The sequence below is a fragment of the Equus przewalskii genome, chromosome 18, assembly GCF_037783145.1.
Source record: "Equus przewalskii isolate Varuska chromosome 18, EquPr2, whole genome shotgun sequence".
Lineage (NCBI taxonomy): Eukaryota > Metazoa > Chordata > Mammalia > Perissodactyla > Equidae > Equus > Equus przewalskii.
Window position 1 is genome coordinate 52,376,098 of NC_091848.1, and position 20,998 is coordinate 52,397,095.

Consider the following 20,998-nt stretch of genomic DNA (forward strand, 5'->3'; position numbering starts at 1 on the left):
TTATTCATTATTGATGTCAATGGATTTAAAAGAGAAGCATATTTGATTTTTGAAATTTCCATGAATAGTGGAGTTATTTGAATTATAAGTGAAATGCCTAGCAATGTGAATCTTACTTTTTACATCGGAATTGAACTGAAACATTTATGCTTACAATACCCCTGGATGGAAAACAAATCTTAACAGCATTTCTTATTCAGAAAACAAAACTGATTACAAGCAGAAAGAAAATATCCTGCTGAGTATTTGAAAGCCAAATGAGTTGTAAAAAAAGTAAAAATCACTAATCTTTATCTTACATTAAAGTTTTTAATTTTGTTTTTATTTTTAACTGGTCATGGAAATTAATAAGCCTGTTTGTCCCAGGGAAAGGGTAGCTGGTCGGCTTTCACTGTTCTTCTTGAAGCAGGATTCTGGAAGGCTCTCCAGAACCATTGTGCAGAATGAGTCGTTTTTATTTGCTAGCCACAAAATCTGTTCTCTTTATACAAGACCATGTGGTTGAAATGAATAGAAACTGTGATGGCTATAACCTTGAGTAATAACACGACAAAAGCACTATTTATTCATAGGAGTGGTTCATCACTTATATTTCTCCATTATCTGCCTTTCTAGCCCCATCTCAAGACGGTCTCCCTCCGGTCTTTTTGCTCCAGCAACTCACATTTTTCAGTTTTTAAGGCCTCCAGGACCTTCATATCTGTGACTGCTCCTGCCTGAAGCTGTTTCGGCTCTCTAACTCTCGCTCATCCTTCAGATCACAGCTTCATATCTGTGACTGCTCCTGCACATTATTTTCTCTCCTGGTACTCCGTTTTCTTCTTTCCAGATCCTGTCACAATCTATATAAGGTTCTTTTCTTCACTACTCTCTCCGCAGTGCCTACAGCAGTTCCTGCATGTAGTAGGGACTCAGCAAAGATGCATTAAAAGAGTGAGTGATGAGTGCGCACTAATCTCAAGCTACATGCTGTTTAAGGAGCATCATAAAACTTGGCAGGCATTATTATACCTGTATATGGACAAGAACCATTGTTGGTTTTGGTTTGTTTTGTTCAGTTTTGTTTCTGTGAATGGAAGGAGAAATTTAGTAGTTATTAAGCCAGAGAAAGTTAATTAAATTGGGCTTGTTAATCTTGGATGGTCCAGAGAGATTTCTTTTCATCAGCTGAGTGTTATATTTTTATGTGACATTTTAGGAAGGATGAAAAGGACCTGGCAGCCACGTGCATCACTCTTTTGCCTGCTGATCCATAATTAGAACCAGTGTCTAGAGTCTGTTTTAGCCTAGAACTAAATAGCATAGAAAGTCAGACTTACAAGTGAAACCACTTTCCACATATTTGTTTGTTGTACTTTAGTGCTTAAAATTAGCATATTTAAAAGTTTTACTGAGAAGCATGAAATTGGAACTCCATGCATCCATATTATATTTCTTCTTAATGCAAATTAAAGTAAAATTTCAAAATCCTTATAACTTAGGTGCTATTGGGTAGTTTCTTGGTCTTAACTTTTAAGTTAATGAACATAATATTATGACTGTGTCATATATGGGGGTCTTTGATACATGCAACGGGTGAATAGTATTCAGGCATTACTTTACACCTCTGAAAGGGTTGCCATCTTTTGAATAATTATATCATGCCAGATTATTTTTATAACAAGTTTTTAATGGTACCTTATTTCTGGTGGTATCAACCTAAAACTGCTTTGACCAGCTTTTTGGCTCCACTCTACTTCTCTGACCTATATTCTCTATCAGTATCCCATACTATAGTATTCCCTCTTTATAGCTTTGTTTGTTTGGTTCCCTTAATTTAAATAATTAAAAAACTACCGTGGAACTGTCTTGCTTCCTCTTGATTAACATTTAAACTTCAGCCTCACTGGTCTAATCTTGATTCCTGAATTGCGCCAAAATCTTTTCCACCTTGTTGCCTCTTCAGATTGCTTCCCCTTTCTGAAAAGCTGTTTCTCTGGCTCTACATTTTTAGGGCAGGGACAAAGCCTTGGTACACATATCACCTCCTTAGATGGGCCTTCTTTGACCGCCCCCTCTAAAATAGATGTCCTGGATGGTGTTTGGAATGCTTACTGATGGTTTCTTCTTTTTCTCACTTATGTTACCTGTCTGTCAAGGTATAATTGAAGTTCTCCTTCTTAAAGCATTTTCTGAATACTCGAGTGCTAGAATTTGAGTCTTTTGAGCTTTCACTATGTGTCAAAACACTGCAGTTGGTGGTGTAGAAGCAGAGTTCTATGTTGGTTCTTCAGATGCCCTGTATCTAGTTGAGGGACACTCAGGGTCCTCAGTGCTCGCAGAGGAGGGCGCCCGAGCCCACCTAGGGGTTGGGGAAGACCTGCAGTGGGGAATTATGGGTGAGCTGAGGCTCGAGGGTTGAGGAGCAGTTAGAGATGGGCAGGGGATGGTGTCATGGAAGACATTTTAAAGGAGTAGGAAGTACCCACCAGGTTTAGGAATATGGGAAAGGGTATTGTGTTGGGGTACTGTGGTTTGGGGTATCTTAGCAGGGTGGGAATTAGGGGATTTTGGTTTCCTTTTCATACTTTTTCTCTTCTGCTCTTCTGACTTCTCACTATGAGCATGGTTGTTTCTGATGGGGGTGGGGGAGTATATATTGGGGGAAAAAACAAGAAAGGAAGTTACTCTGACAGTGTACCACAGAATTTCATATTTAAATGACAACGTTTTGCATTTTGGGTATTTCACGTGCTAGCTGTTCATTTTGAAGTTTGGTGCTGCTGGTGCGTTTTCGATCCTGCCTTGCTTCAGCCGTGTGCTAGACCACGTGCATATGCACGGTGGGTGCTCAGTTAACACCTGCAGGGAGCGGCCGACTTCAGGGAACAGGGTTTGCCTTTTCGGCTTGAGGATTTTCCTCATTGTGCCCTAATTGAAGATGCAGTGGACATTGTGCTTCCCATGAGGCTCTGCCTGAGACAAGCATTTGATCTACGCAGGCGTGTGCCTGACTTGATACCCTGAAATGGCTTTGTCTCTGAAATTATGTAGTCAGATATTTTCCTGTCTTATAACTTCAACTTTAAAATTTGATCTCAGGCTGCAGGTCTTTTGGGGTTTTTTTCTGAAACAAACTTTTGGAGACAGAGATGGTTCTTTAAAAGAAAGAAAATGTGTAGTTCTCATCTGTCTCCTATCTCTCACAACAAAATCTGATTGATCTTTCTTGTTACTATTTGATGCTTCATAAGATTGATCCAGTATCAAGGTTCCCAACGCTTCCCCCAACAGAAGGAAAACGTTCAGATCCTTGTATTGCTGACTTGGGGAAGTGTTACAGGGAGAAGAAAGCCTTTGATAGGAAATGTTGCTTCCTCTAGGAAATGAAGTACAAGGACCTAAATGTCTGTCAAATAAACAAGGGACAACCTTATTAGGCAATTTTGAACACCTATTCAACGCCTTTATTAGGAGGCTTTTCCTATCGTGATTCTCAAGGATTTATAAGGTGATTATATCACAGAAGTTGTTTTGATGTTGACAGCAGTGCATTATTTGGGGGGCGGGGCGGGTGTAGAAAGTACAGATTATAACTGTACGTTATTGCTCTCTTCTTTGTTTCTTAACATCTAAAGCAGTAGAATTCCTAAGTGTTCCAGTGAAAATAGACCTGATCGTTGGAGTTCTTGGGTTTACTGGTGTGCTAATTACATATAAAGTGAGGTATTTCTTTAAGTTAAAGCAGTATTTGAAGATAACGCTTCAAATTCTGTTATTAAGGCTGTGTTGAGTTAAAATTTCAGCATAATAAATGATTTGCACTTCTTGTAATGGCTTTTGACAGCAGGAATTTTTCCTGCAGAGGAATAATCAATTAGAAATGTGAAGCAATGTTTCCAAAGTTATAATAATGTATCTTTTAAAAATTTTGTGCAATATGCTAGACTAAGTGATAGGAGATTTTAAATTAAGGTGAATGCTCATTAACTTTGAAAGGATTTTTTTTTTGAAAGGAGAAGAACAAGATAGAAAAGTTTGATTTGGGAAAGAGATCTTCTTGCACGTCGTAAAGATAGCTGCAGTTGTGTGTGTGGGAGTTGGTCTGCCTTCACTGTGAGAAAACAGCTGTACAGACAGACAGACAGTTTTCATTACATCTAGTTCACCTGTGTGTTTGATACTAGAGTGTTTATTTTGTCATAAGCTACAAAACCGGATTTGAAAAGTAACATATTTCCTGAAGTAAGCATATTTCGTGAACTTTATAAAAACGATATTTTAAAACATTATCATTGTGTTAGAGGATATTACAGTATATCTTTAGAAGTTACTACATAGGGGGATAGAAGATTAAAAAGATGTTACTTAAATTGTATGTTATTTTTAGGAAGACTATAACTTAAAAAGAATTGCAGCCAGTTGTACATGTTTAATTTTCTGGCCTAGAAATGTGGCCTAGAAGTTCCCTAGAAGCTTCTGTTCCATTGTGGTTGAAATGTTTTCTCACATTTTTGAACTACCTCATCACTGCTCATGTAGGTGATATCTTGAAATGTGCCCAGAGAAAGTTGTGTAAAACCTCCTTTGACCTTTTCTGGACTGAGGGCTAAGATACCTTAGACTTGCTGATTATTTTAAAAATCTAGTAGATTGTGTTCAGATAAATAACTTTGTTAAAATACTTAAATTTATGGTTTATATATAATCATCTCTCACTTGTGAATTCATCACTTAAAGAAAGGTAGAAAGTATTTGCCCAAGGGTCGAGAGTAGTATTACTTAAATTTGTTGTTGCATATTTATTTATTTGCTGTTCTATGCTAGAACAAGTTTGAGACTAAAATGGGAAAACTGTTCATTTTGGTGTTGGTTTTTAAAAATGTTTAGTCTTTCATATGATCCTACCTTTGAAGTATCTTGGCATCTATTTTAATATTTTCCCCTTTAAGGAAAGATGAAAATTAACAATGTTACTTCTAATTTGGCTCAGTGCACTCCGTGAAACTTCATTTTATATCTCATGAAAATCATTTTGTAGTTTCCATGGTCATCTGTTAAAGATTGCTGATTGCCCCCAAAATTCATTTTGCTCCTTGTTTATCGTAATATATTTCCTCACTTTTATTTACCCATAGTGAAGACAGTATTTCCTGGGCTCGCATGGAGCTGATGTGGCCCTGTGAGTAAGTTCTGACTAATTGGATGTGAATAGAAGTGAGGTGTGCAGCTTCTGGATCATGCCTTTAAAGGGAGGCCACATGCCCTCCTCTCCCCCTGTTTCCTGCTCCTTGCTGGCTAGAATGGGAAGATGGTTATGAGTCATCTTGGGCCACATGGGGGAGAGCGATGGCTTAGGGATGGCAGAACTTCAAGGGAAAAACATTGACCACCTCGGACACTAGAGCTGCTGTGCTTTTAGGTGAGACGGAAATAAACATCCGCAAAAGCCACTATTGTTTTGGGTCTCTGTCACACAGCCAAAGCTTAAATCCACCACTGTCTGGAAAGGACGCACCATTTCTGCCACATTCTTTTGAGATTTAAGTTCCAAATTTATATAATAGTAGTGAGTGAAGGCTTGGCTGTGAGAAATAAAGCTTTATTAACGATGCCTTACTTAGGTAAAAAGCAAGCACTAGGTTCATGCTAATGAGACTCTTTAGTATTACATTGTTGTGATTTATTTTATGCAGTTATTCTCTGTTAAGTCATTTTGTGACTATCCCCGACTCTGCTGGATTTTATGACCCATTGAGGGTTAAACAGGATATTGTCTGTTGAGTGTCCACATTTCCTGTGGTTTTAGTCTTTGTGTCTGTCCTGCCATACCTTCCTTACGTTTTTGGTCCCTCATCTTTCTCTTCCTCTTCTACATTTGCCTGGTGTCTGGGGAAACTCTGGTGCAGCTTTGCCTGGCCCGCTCGCCAGAGCTCTAGGACCTTAATAGAGACCAGGTGCCTGGCATTGGTCCTGAACACACACACTGGTGAAATTCCTTACTTACTCAGGGAGTTTGTGGGCTTATATTATAATGGATGGAAAAATGCCCCATGCTTTGCAACCTTTTAAACTAGGTGATACCACTTACAAGAAATTGTGAATGTTATAGGAACCAACTTCTGTGTGGGAGATGAGTATAGGAAAAAAGAAGTTTCATAATGATGAGTGAGAAGTTTTCAGAAAGCATTGTTTAGTTTGTCATTTTCAGTTCAAAAGGCAACTTACATCATCACACTGGAGATGGGACATAGCTTCACTGAATAGTATGCCTTTGTCCCAAGTTACTTAGATATGTTTCATTATATTGACGTACTCCGCCCTTGCAGAATCATCATAAATTACATGTGAGGCTCTAGATGGGGAAAGTTGAAAGAAGGGTAGTAGTACATTACAAGAACAAAGCTGTCCTGTTGGTGTCTTTTCCGAGCTCCATATTTGTGTCTTGTGCAAATTCCATCACATTTTGTATGTGTAGATATAGCTGCCTGCCAATACCAGGCATCTTGCATTTTATAGAAAACTAGGAAGTCTCCGTGTGTAATCTTCCTTGCCTGTGATTCTTTCACATTTTAAAATTCATTTATGTATGATGGGAAAATGCAATGTTTCCTTCCATATCAATATAGAAAACCTTCTAGCACCACAGTCTCCGTATCCTGATCCTTGGAGCAATGTTGGAAGTCTCTTGTTTTACAGGAACCACTCATGTACCATTATTCCTGTTTGCTTTGGAAAATCTTTCCTGGCAAGGCTTCCACAATCTTATGACTCCAGTAGCAGACACGTCCTTGTAGACATCAATATTAGTCTTCACAGCTTACCTCAGCATTGGAAGGGAACTTTTCCCCACAGGCTTTTCCCACTCCAGGTGTTCCTTTCCTTTTAGGCAACTGTAATTCCTGCCTCATTGACTTCCCTCTGGGGACTCTTAGAATTATTCCACTCAGCCATGTGTGTCCCTGGCCTCGTCATGCTACCCTTTGGAATCCTTAATTCCAAAATCTCATTCTGTGAACACCCCCCTAGGCCTTCTACCTCTCATTTCCTTGTACCCAGGAAATCTGCTCTTGAGCTTCGTTGGTATTCTCTGTTATTCCTACTCCATTCTTCTGGTTTCTTCATTCTCTTCAGGCTTTACTCATTTCCGTACCCAATTTGGATCATCCCATTAGTCATTAGCCAGATAGATCTGAGTTCAAACTCTGTCTAAGTTACTAACTGTGTAACTCAGGTAACTTACTTAACTTCTTTGTGTCTCAATGTCCTTCCTTGTAAGAAGGGTTTTGTAATATCCATCTAGTGGAGTGGTTGAGAAGATTTAGATAAGTATTGGTTAACTGCCTAATGTAATTCCAGGCAATTAGTGGTTATTAAATTAATGCGAGCTGCTTTTATCTTTAATGTTATTATTTGAGAAAATGATAAAAGATGATGAGAAGGTGAATGAAGTTGGGGGCAAAGTAATGGAGGGCTAAGGAATATGGATTTGATCTTCTAAATGCTGTGGAGAACCATTGTAGTTCTTTAACAGTGAAGTGGCACCATTTAAAATGCATGGGGAAGATTAATACAGTTTATGTGGTGGTGGTAAAGACTAGAGAATGGAGTAGGAAATTTGTTGGATTAAATACTGAAACTCTGGTGTTGCCAGGTTCGTGTGTCTTGTTTAATATTTTATCTCTTTTTAGTAGAGATCATGTTTTATACTGTATTGTTAGGTTTTGTACCACATGGGTTAACTACTTCTTAATGAATGACTTCATAGAGACCATTTTATGTAGCAAGTAAATGTGAGTTCATTTCTCTGGTCAAGGAGACAATGGATTTCTTTTGAAGTGTCTGCTACCTTGTTGCCCTCATTGAGTTGTGCAGTGAACTTGGGTCTCCATAACCAAAATTGAGGACATGTCATGCTGGAGCCATTTTAGAAGCCTAACGTGCTGGGTTTTAAACTTCAAAATCATTTGGATTTGTTGTTTAAGTGCTTAATTAAAGCAATTGTCTCAAAAAATTTATATCTTATTAAATTGAGTTTGTCTAATTTCTACTAATTTATATGTTATCAAAATACTCTCAAAGATGCCATTCAGATTTGAAATGAAATATGAGTGGGAAGATTGGGGTTCACTTTGTGATGTGCATTGTTTGTCAGTGAATGTTCGTTAGTGAATGCCAGAACGTGAAGACTGAACGTCAGCCTTGGATGGTGACATAATGCTTCTTAAATTATTATCTTCACATCTCTTCATCGGGAACAGTCAGTCAAAAGCAGGGGATAATTTCAACTAACAGCAAAGCACTTTGTACCTTTAAAACGATTTAATGAGGAGTTGTTTTTAATCTTGAAACAGGCAAGAGTTATGTGGCAGTAAAATCTATTGTTAATTTACGTTACTCTCAAATGTTTACTAAGTCATTTAGTTTTTCATTGGTTCCTTCAACCTGCTGGTTGAGCACCTGCTCTGTCCCGGCCCTGCTTTCGTCACACAGCATCATGTTGAGTTCTTGAGCCTGATTCCTCTTCCGTATGGTTTAGAGAGTAGGCAGAAGACATCAGGAAAACTAGACTACTTCCACGTTTTGCTTTGAATGTCTTTTTCCGTCTCCCTGTTGTCCTTTTCCTCTCCTTCCCCTTTCCATCTCAGCTCCTCCTAAGTCTGAAAGGGAGAAGACGGAAGAGTGAAATCTCCCTCCCAGTGGCTGGTGTGAAGTGGGAGGATGTGGGAGCACCCCTGTGCTCAGTGCGCTCTCCCTCGTGGGGTTCCTGTGTTGCCTGAGCTGTCTGTCTCCTCCTCTCTTTCCACTGCCTGGAATTCCACAGTTGATATCAAAATCCTCTTTTAAGTTGTTATCCCTTAAGCCAGTTGTGAGTAGGAATGGGCTGTGTGGTGGGCACCAGCGAAGGGTACAAAGAAGAAAGGGGCCCGGAGAGTGCAGGGCAGAATTCACCAAAGACAGCCTGAACGTCACAGTTTCCTTGAACCACGGCTGTGTTTGTGGTATTCAACCCTCTTAAGGTGAGAGAAATATGTGCCATTTGGTTTAGGTTCTGGGTACTTGTTTGTTAACTAAAGTAGCCTTCCTTGGACCGCAGAAACCCAGCCCCTGGTCTATTTTACATGCATAAGCAGGGGAGGGGTTTGACATTTGAATTCCAGGCTGTGGTAACAGTCTCCACAACTAGTACCCCTTCAAGACCCCTTAGGCATACATTTGCCCTTTAAAGAAAGGAGACTGCTGCCACTTCACATTGATCCCTGAAGAGTAAGCAGGGCTGCGGAGGGAGTTCTGGAGAATTTGACAACGTGTAAATCTGGAGTTTGGGAAATTCTGAGGCTGCAGGAAAGAAACACCACTAGGCTTAAGTTTAAGATTCCCAGTTAGCTGCCTGCTCCTCAAGAGGACTGATGATGGAGAGAAGAGTTTTGAAAGGGGGAGTTTTAGAGAACCTCAGAGTTCCGAAGGTAAAGTAGGAATGGTAACAGTGTGGGGAAAAATGGGGAGAAAAGGTGATTTGGGTTTTTTAAAGAAGAAAAGTATAGTGGACTATCTAGAGTCAACTATTGCTAATTAGTAGTAAGGCCAGAGTTTGGGGGGGTCATTGAGGAAGGAGAGAGTGGAGAAATGATGAGGATGGAAGCCCCATGGAACATGGTGGGGTGCTTGTGCCCTGGGCAGCAGAGGATTTCTGGGTGCGGAGCTTAGGGGACGTTGGCACCTTAGAGCTCAGCACAAGAGAACATTACGTGAAACTTGAAACAAAGAGCGTACTTGTGACCAAGACAGAAAAGCATCCTCCATGTCAAAGGTCACCACTGCCGCGGTGCATGGCTCGTCCATGGTGGGCAGTAGGAAGACTAACCCAGTGGGAAAGGCAGTACCTTGTTCATCAGAGTGCAGGTGACTGACTTGCAGGGATTTGGAATAGATTGATTGATTTGGAAGTAGGATATAAGTGAATTAAGGAACATGAAGTCTTCTATGTGTTTCCTAAACTGATTACTTTGAACTCAAGATTTTCTTGTAAAATAACAATAGTTTGTGGATCTGAAAATGTCTATGCTGAACTGCTGTGGTTCCGAAGGAGTCTGGTGGAGCAAGAGGAATGCACATCCCAGTGGTTGAGTCTGGAGGGGGAGCTGTCTTTCCCCCGTCTCCCCTTAGCGGTGGGGATGGAAGGTCTCCAAGAGAAGCAGAGATGGGATCAGGCCCGGGAGCCTTCTGTTCTGTGCAGTTTTGTCTGTCAGTGACACTGATCATAGCCAGAAACAGCTGTTTCAGTGAAGTTCAAACTTGCCATCTATTTTTGGTAGAAGCAGGAAGAATGTCAGAGGCGATGTTTGAATTTTAGGGCCTTTTATAAGGGCCTAAGATAAAGCTGTTTAGACCTTCTGTCCTCTGTCATTTCACTTATCAAATACAAGCACAGCCTTTAATTTCAACACACTGAACTTCTCGGGATGAATAGGGCATTGAACGGGTTTTATAAACAAGTACTTCTCTGAGCCATAAACAGGAACACAAGCAGCACGAAGATAGCATGTCAACAAGACGGGATATGATGAGAGGGGCAAGGCTGGAGAGCTCTCTCTGCTTCAGTCTGGGGAGCAACTCTCCTCTTTCATTTAAGAAGCAGTGAAGTTATAAATCAGAAAATGCTGGTGTCCCTACTAGCTATCATTCGGTTCTCTACACAGTGCTGCTGGGTGATTTGTGAATAATGTTATATGTTGGTTAAACACGTTGCTTTTTAAAGAAACCACAAAATGGAAAGACAAAACTAAATGGGAGAGAATTGTTTGGGTACTAAGAATAGCAGAGGAGACTTTGAAGAACATTTTAAATCCTGTCAGGTGGGAGGTTTCTTTCCCACCCATGTCTGAAGGGTCCTGCTGTTACCCTCACTCTAGTATTTTAGAGTTAATGGTTTGTTTACCTTGGCTCTGAGTGTGCCTGAAGGGACACTAACCCCCAACAAACGTCACTGAGTGAGAACATTGCTTTAGTTCACTCTGGGAGGGAGGAGATCCCATTCACAGTACCCAAAATAGAGAGAACCAGTTCATTCCAGAATTAACCAGCCATGGAAAGACTTAGAATCTCTGCCTGTTACCGTGCTCATCCTAAGAATAGGACCTGAGCTATCAGACTTCATAAGGAATGAGCAGGCCTGAGAACTGTTAAGGCATTTTCTTTCTTTCACATTCGCCAGCTGTTTTTGAGCAGCCTTCCCGTGCCTCTCGCATTGAGAGATATTTAGCGTTATCCCATTCAAAAGTGTAATTTGTTAAATAGGTTAAGCACTGTCACTCTGTGTGTGTGTACACACACCTTATGAATTTGTATATAAATGCATATAAATAAAAATAATTATAAACAAAAGTTATAATTGTAATTTATAGTAGCAAATGATAGAAAATCAGTTAAAGAAATTATACATAAAATATATAACATTTTGTACATAAAATGGAACATTTCCATTTGTAAAAATAATGAGTTGTATCTGTTTGTGCTGGTATGGAACAATTTTTAAGGTTTTACACAAAAATAAAATAAGATACAGACAGGTGTGTTTAGTATGGTCACGTGATGTGAACAGGGCTATATATGGACACACGTATTCACATCTATGCTTGTTTACATATGGTCGGTGAGAAGAGGTGACAAGGAATGGAGTCATGACTTTGGAAATGAGAAGCTCTGTTTCTTCCTCTGAGATAGGAGGAAAGAGGAAGTTGGTTAAAGATATAGAGAAATATTGAAATGATGAAAAATTAGTTGAGGAAGAAAAAGGGTCAGTGAGCACAGATCCTACATATCTTTTTAAATGCACATTTCCGTGCCCAGGAATCCTGAGGAAGCAGGGTCGTTGGCTGGATGCTCGCAGTATCTTCTCGTTTGTTCGGGGAGGAGAGTACAGATGCTTACTTGGCACTAGTACAGAAGTGCCACTGACCTTCGTAGTCAGGTTCTTTTTCTGTCTGCTTTGTAGTAATTTTTTTTCTTTTTTTGGCAGTAACAATTGTATGCATCTGTACTCTTATTGCGAAATTTTAACAATCTGTCTATAGACTGATTTCTGTGATAGGATGCTACCTGCTGGTAGAAATAGACAGGACTTACTAGTCAGATCGTTTGCCCTGGCACTTGACTTTTAGGAAGCTGAATGTGTACACGTTTGAACTGTCTGGCACTGAAATATTGCTGAGTCTCTTCGGCAGATGTTCACCATTCGAATAGTAGGTTGTCTCTGATCTTTAGGAGACTAGGATTATTGAATAATCTGAGCCAGGTGCCTAAATTATCTTGTGTTTGCATGTAAGGGACAGAATGAGTGCCTAGGTCAATTTTCTGAATCCTATTAAATTAGGAAATTAGAAAGAATGGAATATTTAATTCTTTTGGCATTTATATAAAAATTTAAGTGTTGGAGATCTTGGTGTCTTATGGATACCTCACAACCATTACTTTATATCCTACCTTTAAGGACGTAGGTAAAATATTTTCTTTAAACCAGATCTTATGAATCTCCATTGAAATTGTTGAATTATTAGTTTTTCTAAAATTAAAATTGCACTTTCACTAGTAAAGAAAAGGAGTGGGGAGTAACAAAGATGGAAAATAATCTTTCTAGGACTTTTTAAGTCAAATGAATTCTCAGGTTATCGTTCTGTTGATTTCCTTACAGTGGGGCCAAGTCTCGTTTTTCTATATGTATTATCTCGTGTAAAATTCTTAAAAACTATCCTAAATAATTTTTTTCTGTGCTCTTTGAGGTTTCACATTTTTAATTTTGTGTGTATGTGACATTCATATGACCTAATTATGGTGACTGGTTTAAAACAAGTGAGCTGATGTTCTCTCTCTAGGGTGCAACGAGTTGTTTTCCTTAATCACTATAAGAACAAAAAGGGGATGAGATGACAAGGGGAGAGAACTGTTCGTTGATGAGCATAAACCTTGGTATCTTGACCATTCATTTATATATGATCAGTTTTTTTCCTAGAATCAGATGAAATGTAGCTCCTCCCTCCCCTCCCATCTAGCTTCTGCTACATTAAACTCTTTCTTCTAGCTGCTGCTTTTTGAACCTTAATATAGTTAGGATAAACAGAGTTCACAAATAAAGATAATATTTTCATTTTAGGAATTTTTTTGTATGTAATAATAGGAAAATAGCTTATCAAAGGAATTTTGGAATTGTTTGATATTCTATATGTAGAGTGAGTAAAACTGAAAGGAAATGTGACGTCCATTTAAAGAATTTTGCCATATAGCAATTAGCTCAAAGTTCTGATGATATTACACTTCTAGAAATGAGAGTTGAAACTTTTCAGGAGCAAGGAAATCAAGACACAAAGAACACAGCCACAGAAAAACTATACTATTGATTACTTTTGACTAGAAACTGAGTTGTAGAACCACTCAGCTCAACACTGTGTAGAAACCAAGTTGTAATACCTACTTTCACCTCATTATATATTTTGACGAATCTATTAATTTGACTTTCAGAGAAACTTCATGCTCCAACTTAAATATTTGTGTTTATACTTCTAAAGTGGTTTCCACAATCGTGGACTATATTTAGCTGATGCATGAGTCTAGACCTAGTCAAGTTCTATCTAACATTTGCCACGTCTGTTTGGAGCATAATGGGGTTACTGTCTGCCTCTGAGTGGAAGGATTTCTGTTTTGCAGACTGACAGGTGCAGTTGTGCACTTAAGTCAGAGAGAATCGAGTTGAAATGGATTTTTTTTGCTTTCCTTTCACTCACTGCCATAGCCAGTTTCTTTGAGGATCTTTTTATAAGTCAATAGCATGGGCCAAATCCTCACTTTTCTAAATCCAAGTCTGTAGACTCCGATTTGTCTATACCCTGTGCTTTGTAAACTACTAAAAGGTCTTAAAGTGATAGAGTAGCTTGAAATAGCTGTATACCCTATTGTTTATAATTATTTAAGTAAAACTAACCTTCACAATTATCTGTTTTTCTAAACTTCTGTAGGCTTTTCACATTTTAATTTATTGGTTGAAGAATTCTTACAGTTTTTCTTGTATTTAGAATTATTTAAACAACATTTGCATTAAATTCAGGGGTAATACACAGTTGTGTTTATGGCATATTTATCAAAAGTAATCAAAATCATCCATGAATTTTTTTGCTTTTAATTTAATTTTGACTTTTAATTTGTTGCTTTAATTTCAAAAATGTCAGTGCTGTTTCTTAGCATTTTTTTGACGTGAAAAAACTGTGTAGTCATTGTGCTTGATTTTAAATTGCTCTCTTACTTTCAGTAGGGAATACTGTTAACATGAAACCATTTGATTACCTTTTTAATGTCTCTCCAGTTTCCCCAACAACTGCATTGTAAATACCTAGAGATTTTATGTCTCAAGGCTTCCTTTTTTCTTTTCCTTCAAAGCTTCAGTACATGGTTGTGTATCCTAGTTGTTAGTTTAATCCTTATGTGAGCTGCTGCCACAGTATGACAACTGACAGATGGGTGGTGTGGTTCCACGACTAGGAAACAAACCCGGGCCGCAGCAGTGAGAGCACCGAATCTTAACCACTAGACCACCAGGGCTGACTCAAGCCTTCCTTTTATCAGTGCAGGAATATAATCTCAGTAAGGGTTGATTGTTTATGACGATGGACCATTGAAATTAATGGCTTATTTACTAAATTGAGTTATGGAATGAAGAGTTTTTATGTTTGTCTAGAATCTGATTTTACAAGATTATGACTGTAAATACATTTTATTATTTCCAACCTATGAATTTCCATTCTTTGGAATCATTATTGTCTGAAGTTTTTTTAGGACAAGTTTTCACTAATTATGACGAAGTTTGTGGTATTTTTTAAAAGCCACTTTAGTAATGTTGTGACATATTTAAATGAAAGCACATGGATTTCTGGAAACTATAATATTTAAATGAGATTATATAATTAAACCTTTTGAAATAATAATTGTTTATTTTCACAAGTGTATTTTTATTCCTGGAAACAAGTTTCATCATCATAATTTAAAATGATAAATTGATAGACATAAAACAATGCAAATTAGATTTTATTGACTGTGACAATGTGTCTTGCTTTATGTATATGTGTATGTAATACCTTGGACACTCAAACTGCATAGTAAGTATCAGCTTCTTTCCTACATCAACCTGAAAACTTGCATTAGTCACTTTTCTGCCTGCCTTTATTGCCAAACTAGTGGTGTACACAACTCTAATTTTCCTAAACAATGCCTTCTGCTGTTTCTTGCATTTGGGCTTCAGTATATTCCAGTTTTCAGAACTTGCCCTGAGATTTCCTTTGACCTTACTGTTCAGCTCAGTGGCTTGGTCTCCGCTGCACTTCCCACTGGTTTCTGAAATACTCACTTCTCTGGTTTTCAGTAACATTGTCTGTTTCAGTTCTTTTCTTACCTCTGAACTATTCCATCTGCATTCCTCTTGTTGGGTTCTCTTCCTCCCCAATGCCAGTGTTCCCCAAGGCTCAGTCTCTCACCAAGTCTACTCTCTTCTTCCTGATTTCATTGAACTCTCGATTATCATTGTCAGGCTTATGGTTCTCTTGTCTCTGATTCTTTCTGTTCAGCTTGGGTCTAGTTCAGCATTGCCTGTGGAACCTTAAATGAGTGTGCTTGGAACTCAGCACATCATCTTATATTAATTGGCCTGAGCTCCTCTTACTCCCCAACATCCTGCTTCTGTTAGTGTCATCAAGCTTCAGGTCATCTGTGACTACTCATTCATCTCTTTCTCCTCTTCATTTAGTCCCAAGTTCTGTTGAGTCTCTTCTCCCTTAAAAATAATATTTGCTGCTGCTGCTTGTTCCCCAGTCTTGCAGCTGTGTTATTTCGGCCTTCCTTCCCTCTCTCATGGCTAGATTATTGTAATGGCTGGCCTTCAGCATCTTGTTCCTCCATTGCGCTAAAGGTAGGGAAGTCTTCTTTGTTATCGGATTTACTTTGCATATCCCATCTCATTTCTCACTACTCTGGATTTGTCTTCATCGCTTTTTCATTCTTTCATAATCCTAGAAACATGTCATGCTAATTCCTGTCTCTGTGCCTTTGGTTATGGTTTCCCCTCCCACCCATCTGGAATCTTGCAGATTTCTCCTTTTCCTGAGCCTGGTTTAGCTCTTAAGAACTGATACCAATGTATGTCAAAGTATGCTTTGTTTTACGTTGCTTGCAACTGTGGCAGACTTGTGACTTCACTTGAAATTCATATTCCTTTGGCAGAGATCATTTACTTTTTGGTGTCCGTGCAGTAGTGCTGGGCCCATATTTTGGTGCTCAGTAAACTTGACGGTTTACAAACTTGACTGAATTAAGGAGGTGATAATTCAACTTTCAAATACAGACTTTGTTTCTTAAAAGCACTTAACTTGACTTTAGATGAAGAGCCCATGGATGCAAAGACATAAAGTGGAATTCAGTGTATGCACAATTTACTCCTGTTTTTACTTCTAGAAGATCCCTTTTGCTTCTCTTTTGTTGTAGTCGACTTTCTGGAGTGCTTTTATTTTTAAAAATGTATTTAGCATAGGGAATAATGAATAGCATTTGTAAGAGTTCCATTAATGCACCCGGAACCTTAGGTGTACCCAAGAGCTTAACATAGCAAAATTAAGCTTATGAAGAAAGAGAAGCTTATGTGCAAATATGAAGATTGGGCAAACCTGCTTAGCAGTTGTCTAAGTGGTTTAGGTGAAATTAATTGACAGATTTGCTTCAAGTGGCTTTGGGGAAGTCAAGTTGTTCTTATTAATTTCATAGTTTAACAAAGTAGAAAACATGATTAAATCGGATGATGCCATGCAGTCTGTGTATGTTTCAGTGGCACTGATAAAAGTTATCATTGATATTCCATTGTAATAGAAATCTATTAATAGCCTTTCTTCCTGTGGATTTGCTTATCATCCTTAAATGGATGCTTTTATTTCTCTCTCTTTTACTGTCACACTCAAAGAGAATGAAGATATTTCTGTCACTCATTCAATAAAGACATGGTTACCACAGGTGTATAAGGCACTCTCCCTAGATTTAAAGCTCAGTTGCCCTGAAGGAGTTATGAAATTAAGGAAATAATGTAGGCATACAAAAGACAGTATCATTTTGCATAGAAGAGTGATGAAAAGTGCTTTGAAAGAAGCATAAAGAAAGAGCTTTTGAAGAGGGAGAGATTTCTTATGTCAGGCTGGCTTGATCATGGCGAGTTTAATGGAGAGCATTTGATTCCAACCTCCGAAACAGGTGGGATCTTGGTGAGCAGAGGATGGGAGATGGGAGGACTGCACTGTGCCAGGCCCAGGGGCAGCAGATAGAAGGTCTGTGGTAGTCCGAGGGAGGGGTAGAAAATTTAGCTCTGGAGGTGAGTGATTGATACCAGATCTTGGAGGTACCTGAATCTTAGACTAATAAATATGCCTCACATTCATTGGGACATGAGAAATAATTGAAAAGCCGTGATGTTACCAGAGGTGTGATTATGAGGATTTGACACCACTGTGCAGGATAAATTGGAGTTAGATGAAGTTGATAATCGGAACACTTCTATAGAGACTGTTGTGGTAATATAAATAAGAACTAATTGAAGCCTAAAATTTATAATAGTGCCGGTGAGAATGGGAAAGAAGAATGGGCACAAGAGTGACTTCAGAAGAATCAGCAAACTTGGTGTCACATCTCCTTATGCTTCCATGAATCTATTTATTCATTTTTTCAGCATGTTTTGTATACTTATACTATTTTCCTCAAATATGTCAATGGTGGGAGATACCTAATTGATTAAAAGATTTCACTTGTAGCATTGAAGTCTGTTTATTCTCATGACAAATAACTTAGATCAAATTTTTTACAGAATTTAAATCAAGTAGTAAAGGTACTACTTTGCATAAAACAAAACAAAGTGAAAGCAACAGTTTACTTAACCTCACTGATGCTTAATTAATCGATTTAGGTATATTGACAAATCTGCATATCTGTGTTCTATCTTGTAAATTTTATTTTTCATCAAATTATTTATTTTTCTTATTATCTTTGATGAACAGATAAACATAAAGCACATAAAAGCTTTAGTTGGGAGAATTTAATTCTGTCCAAAATCCTATTCAAATTTTGAGTCTCACTCCTTGATTTCTCAAATTCTGAGGCATGAGTGTTTGAGCATAAAAGCCAGATCATCTTTCTTTTCATTTTCATTATAGAGAAGTGAAAAAAATCAAAATTGCTTAATTGAACTGCATTTTAAGCTAAGCTGCATGTAAGTTTCAACACCATCAATCAGTTTTCCCGTCCTAGGCTTCCTCTTCCTGGGAGAGTCTAATGGGCTTTGCAGGCAGCATATAGACAGCTTTTCTTCACTGAAATGCTGCCGTTGAGGAGGAGGAGGAGGAAGGCAGCTTTCCCAGCAGTGCCGAAGACAAGCGGCCGATTTCCTAAGAGTAGTTGAGTAATACCCAACTTGAAGTTCTTGTTAGTGAATTTTGTGGTGTAGACTCACCAGTTATCTCCTAATATTGGCTCTGTATGTGTAGCTGCTTCCTTGTGCCTCAGAGGTGAATTTTTCTTCACAAAATGATATATTCTCTAATATTTCTGTGATAAATTATAAATGCAATATTGTTTTTGGCCCCTGGGGACATAACCTTACAGACCTTGAACGTTGAATTTGTAATTGTAATTTGGACTAATATTTTAATAGTCAAAAAATGCTCATGTTTAGGAGTAGGAGAAATGATGGCTTTTTATAACTTTACTCAAAAAAACCTCTGCATAAAAATTACGTAGTAAATATAATCAAGTGGTTAAGGAGCACGCACCCACTTTGTATTTAGTAATAGAATAATCAATAACTGTTGTCTATAGTGGGTTTTCTTTTATTCCCATCTCTGTTATTACCAGTCTTTTAAAGTATTTTCTTCCATGAAAGAAGCCAACAGAGATAAGCCCTAAGATACCCATGTTGGAAATTCTGTTTGCTATGGTTAATTTGACTTCTTCCTGTTTTATGTTTGTGTTTGTCACGTACATAGAAAGTATGTATTATTATATAGTGAAATATTCTCTAGAGTTTTTTCTTTTTCTTTTTTTTGAGGAAGATTAGCCTTGAGCAAACATCTGCTGCTAATCCTTCTCTTTTTCCTGAGGAAGACTGGCCTTGAGCTAACATCCGTGCCTGTCTTCCTTGACTTTATATGTAGGACGCCTGCCACAGCATGGCTTGCCATGAGGTGCCATGTCCAAACCCAGGATCCGAACCAGTGAACCCTGGGCCTCCGAAGCAGAACCTGTGAACTTAACCACTGTGCCACTGTGCCGGCCCCTTACAGTTTTTTCTTATTTAATCATTTTGTCACTCTTCTTCCCTCCAGAGAAAATGGCCTACTGTTCTTATCGTCTTGTTTGTTGAGTTAATGGAATTTTATTCATTAAACAATGCTGTTTTTGTAGGATAGTTTTAAGTGTTTGAAATATCATTTTTTAATTCATATACTACCTTCTTCTTTGCTTCATCTTTAAAATGCAATTTGCCATTTAATTCTCTCAGTAGTTCTGAGACATAAATGGGCTTAATGATTTTATTTACATTTTATAGATAAGAAAATTGATAGACTCTCAGTTTAAGTGACCTGCCTAAGAGGACTATGTTAAAATAAGAAATTAAGACTGAAGTTAAGCTATTGATTTTATTTAGAACAGTAGTCAAGGAGAAACTTGGCAGTTTTCCTACATACAACTTTTCTAGAAACAGGAAGAACAAAGAAGAGTGTCAAATCTTTGATAGGTCTCCAATCTTTTTTTTTTTTAAAGATTTTATTTTTTCCTTTTTCTCCCCAAAGCCCCCCGGTACATAGTTGTATATTCTTCGTTGTGGGTCCTTTTAGTTGTGGCATGTGGGACGCTGCCTCAGCGTGGTTTGATGAGCAGTGCCATGTCCGCGCCCAGGATTCGAACCAACGAAACACTGGGCCGCCTGCAGCGGAGCGCGCGAACTTAACCACTCGGCCACGGGGCCAGCCCCGATAGGTCTCCAATCTTAAACATCATGTATGAGTCTGGGTCTGTCCCTTATCACCCCTCTAGCTGCATCTCACTCCAGATGTCCCTTGTTCTTTGCTGTGTCCACACTCTTTTGCCCAGTCCCTTGGAATCACTGTTTGGCACAGTGGCATTGTGACTTTTATTTGCATGATAGTTTGATTCCTGCCTTTCTCACACTGTCCTGTAAATTCTGCTATGGTTCTCATGTGTCAGGGTCTGTTGTTAGTCACTGTTGTACCCACAGTGACTAGCATGGACATCAAGGCGTGCACATCCTCAGTAAATACTTGTTGGAGAGTAGATAGGTATATGAAACTGTCTTTGCTGAAATTTCCTCCATAGTATTTTAGCATTTATAATCAGCTAGTCATCTTTGTGAGTGTCTGCATTTTCCTATTGTCCTCTTTGCTCTGTGTGCCACTAACTGCAAAACAGTAAGATGGGTATCACTGGTAGGCTTCAGTCATTAGAGCGTAAGTTAAAACAACAAGCAAACAAATAAGGAAGTAAAAGAAGGGGGAATGGAAGAAAGGGAGGGAAACCAAGTAGAAAAAAAACCATTGATTTTTACAGGTTTACAGAATTTCAGAGCTGGATGGAATATTGGAATTTATCTAGGCAAATCTTTGTTTTTTGTTCCAACTTTTTATTTTGAAATTTTATCCAGTCTCCCCCAATGTTAACATCTTGTGTAACCACAGCACAATATCAATAGCAGAAAATCAACATTGGCATCATCCTCAGAGCTCATTCAGATTTCTCCAGCTATGCGTGCACTCATTTGAGTGAGTGAGTGTGTGTGTCTGTAGGCCAGTCATTTTTAAGATGAGAAAGTAAAAGTTTCTAGATCGCTTCAGTGACTTGCTCAGGTCACCAAAGGAGACAAAATAACTGCGTCTTAAACTCCGTGTTGCTGTGGAATTCTATCATAGAATTCTGCAAGTGTCAAGGATTG

At 38.5% G+C, this 20,998-nt stretch overlaps 1 protein-coding gene across 8 annotated transcripts in view; it reads left to right on the plus strand.

The window, feature by feature from the left end:
• The window catches only part of CBLB (Cbl proto-oncogene B), a 194,871-nt gene that overhangs the window by 33,042 nt on the left and 140,831 nt on the right, over positions 1-20,998 (plus strand). Inside the window, exon 1 of one of the 8 annotated variants that reach the window (XM_070582869.1) lies at positions 9,222-9,446. The exons of 6 other annotated variants lie outside the window; for them this stretch is intronic. The gene's annotated coding sequence lies outside the window, so the exon portion shown is untranslated. Of the gene's footprint in view, positions 1-9,221; positions 9,447-20,998 lie in introns of those variants that run through there. One more of the 8 variants, XM_070582867.1, reaches the window with a different exon arrangement.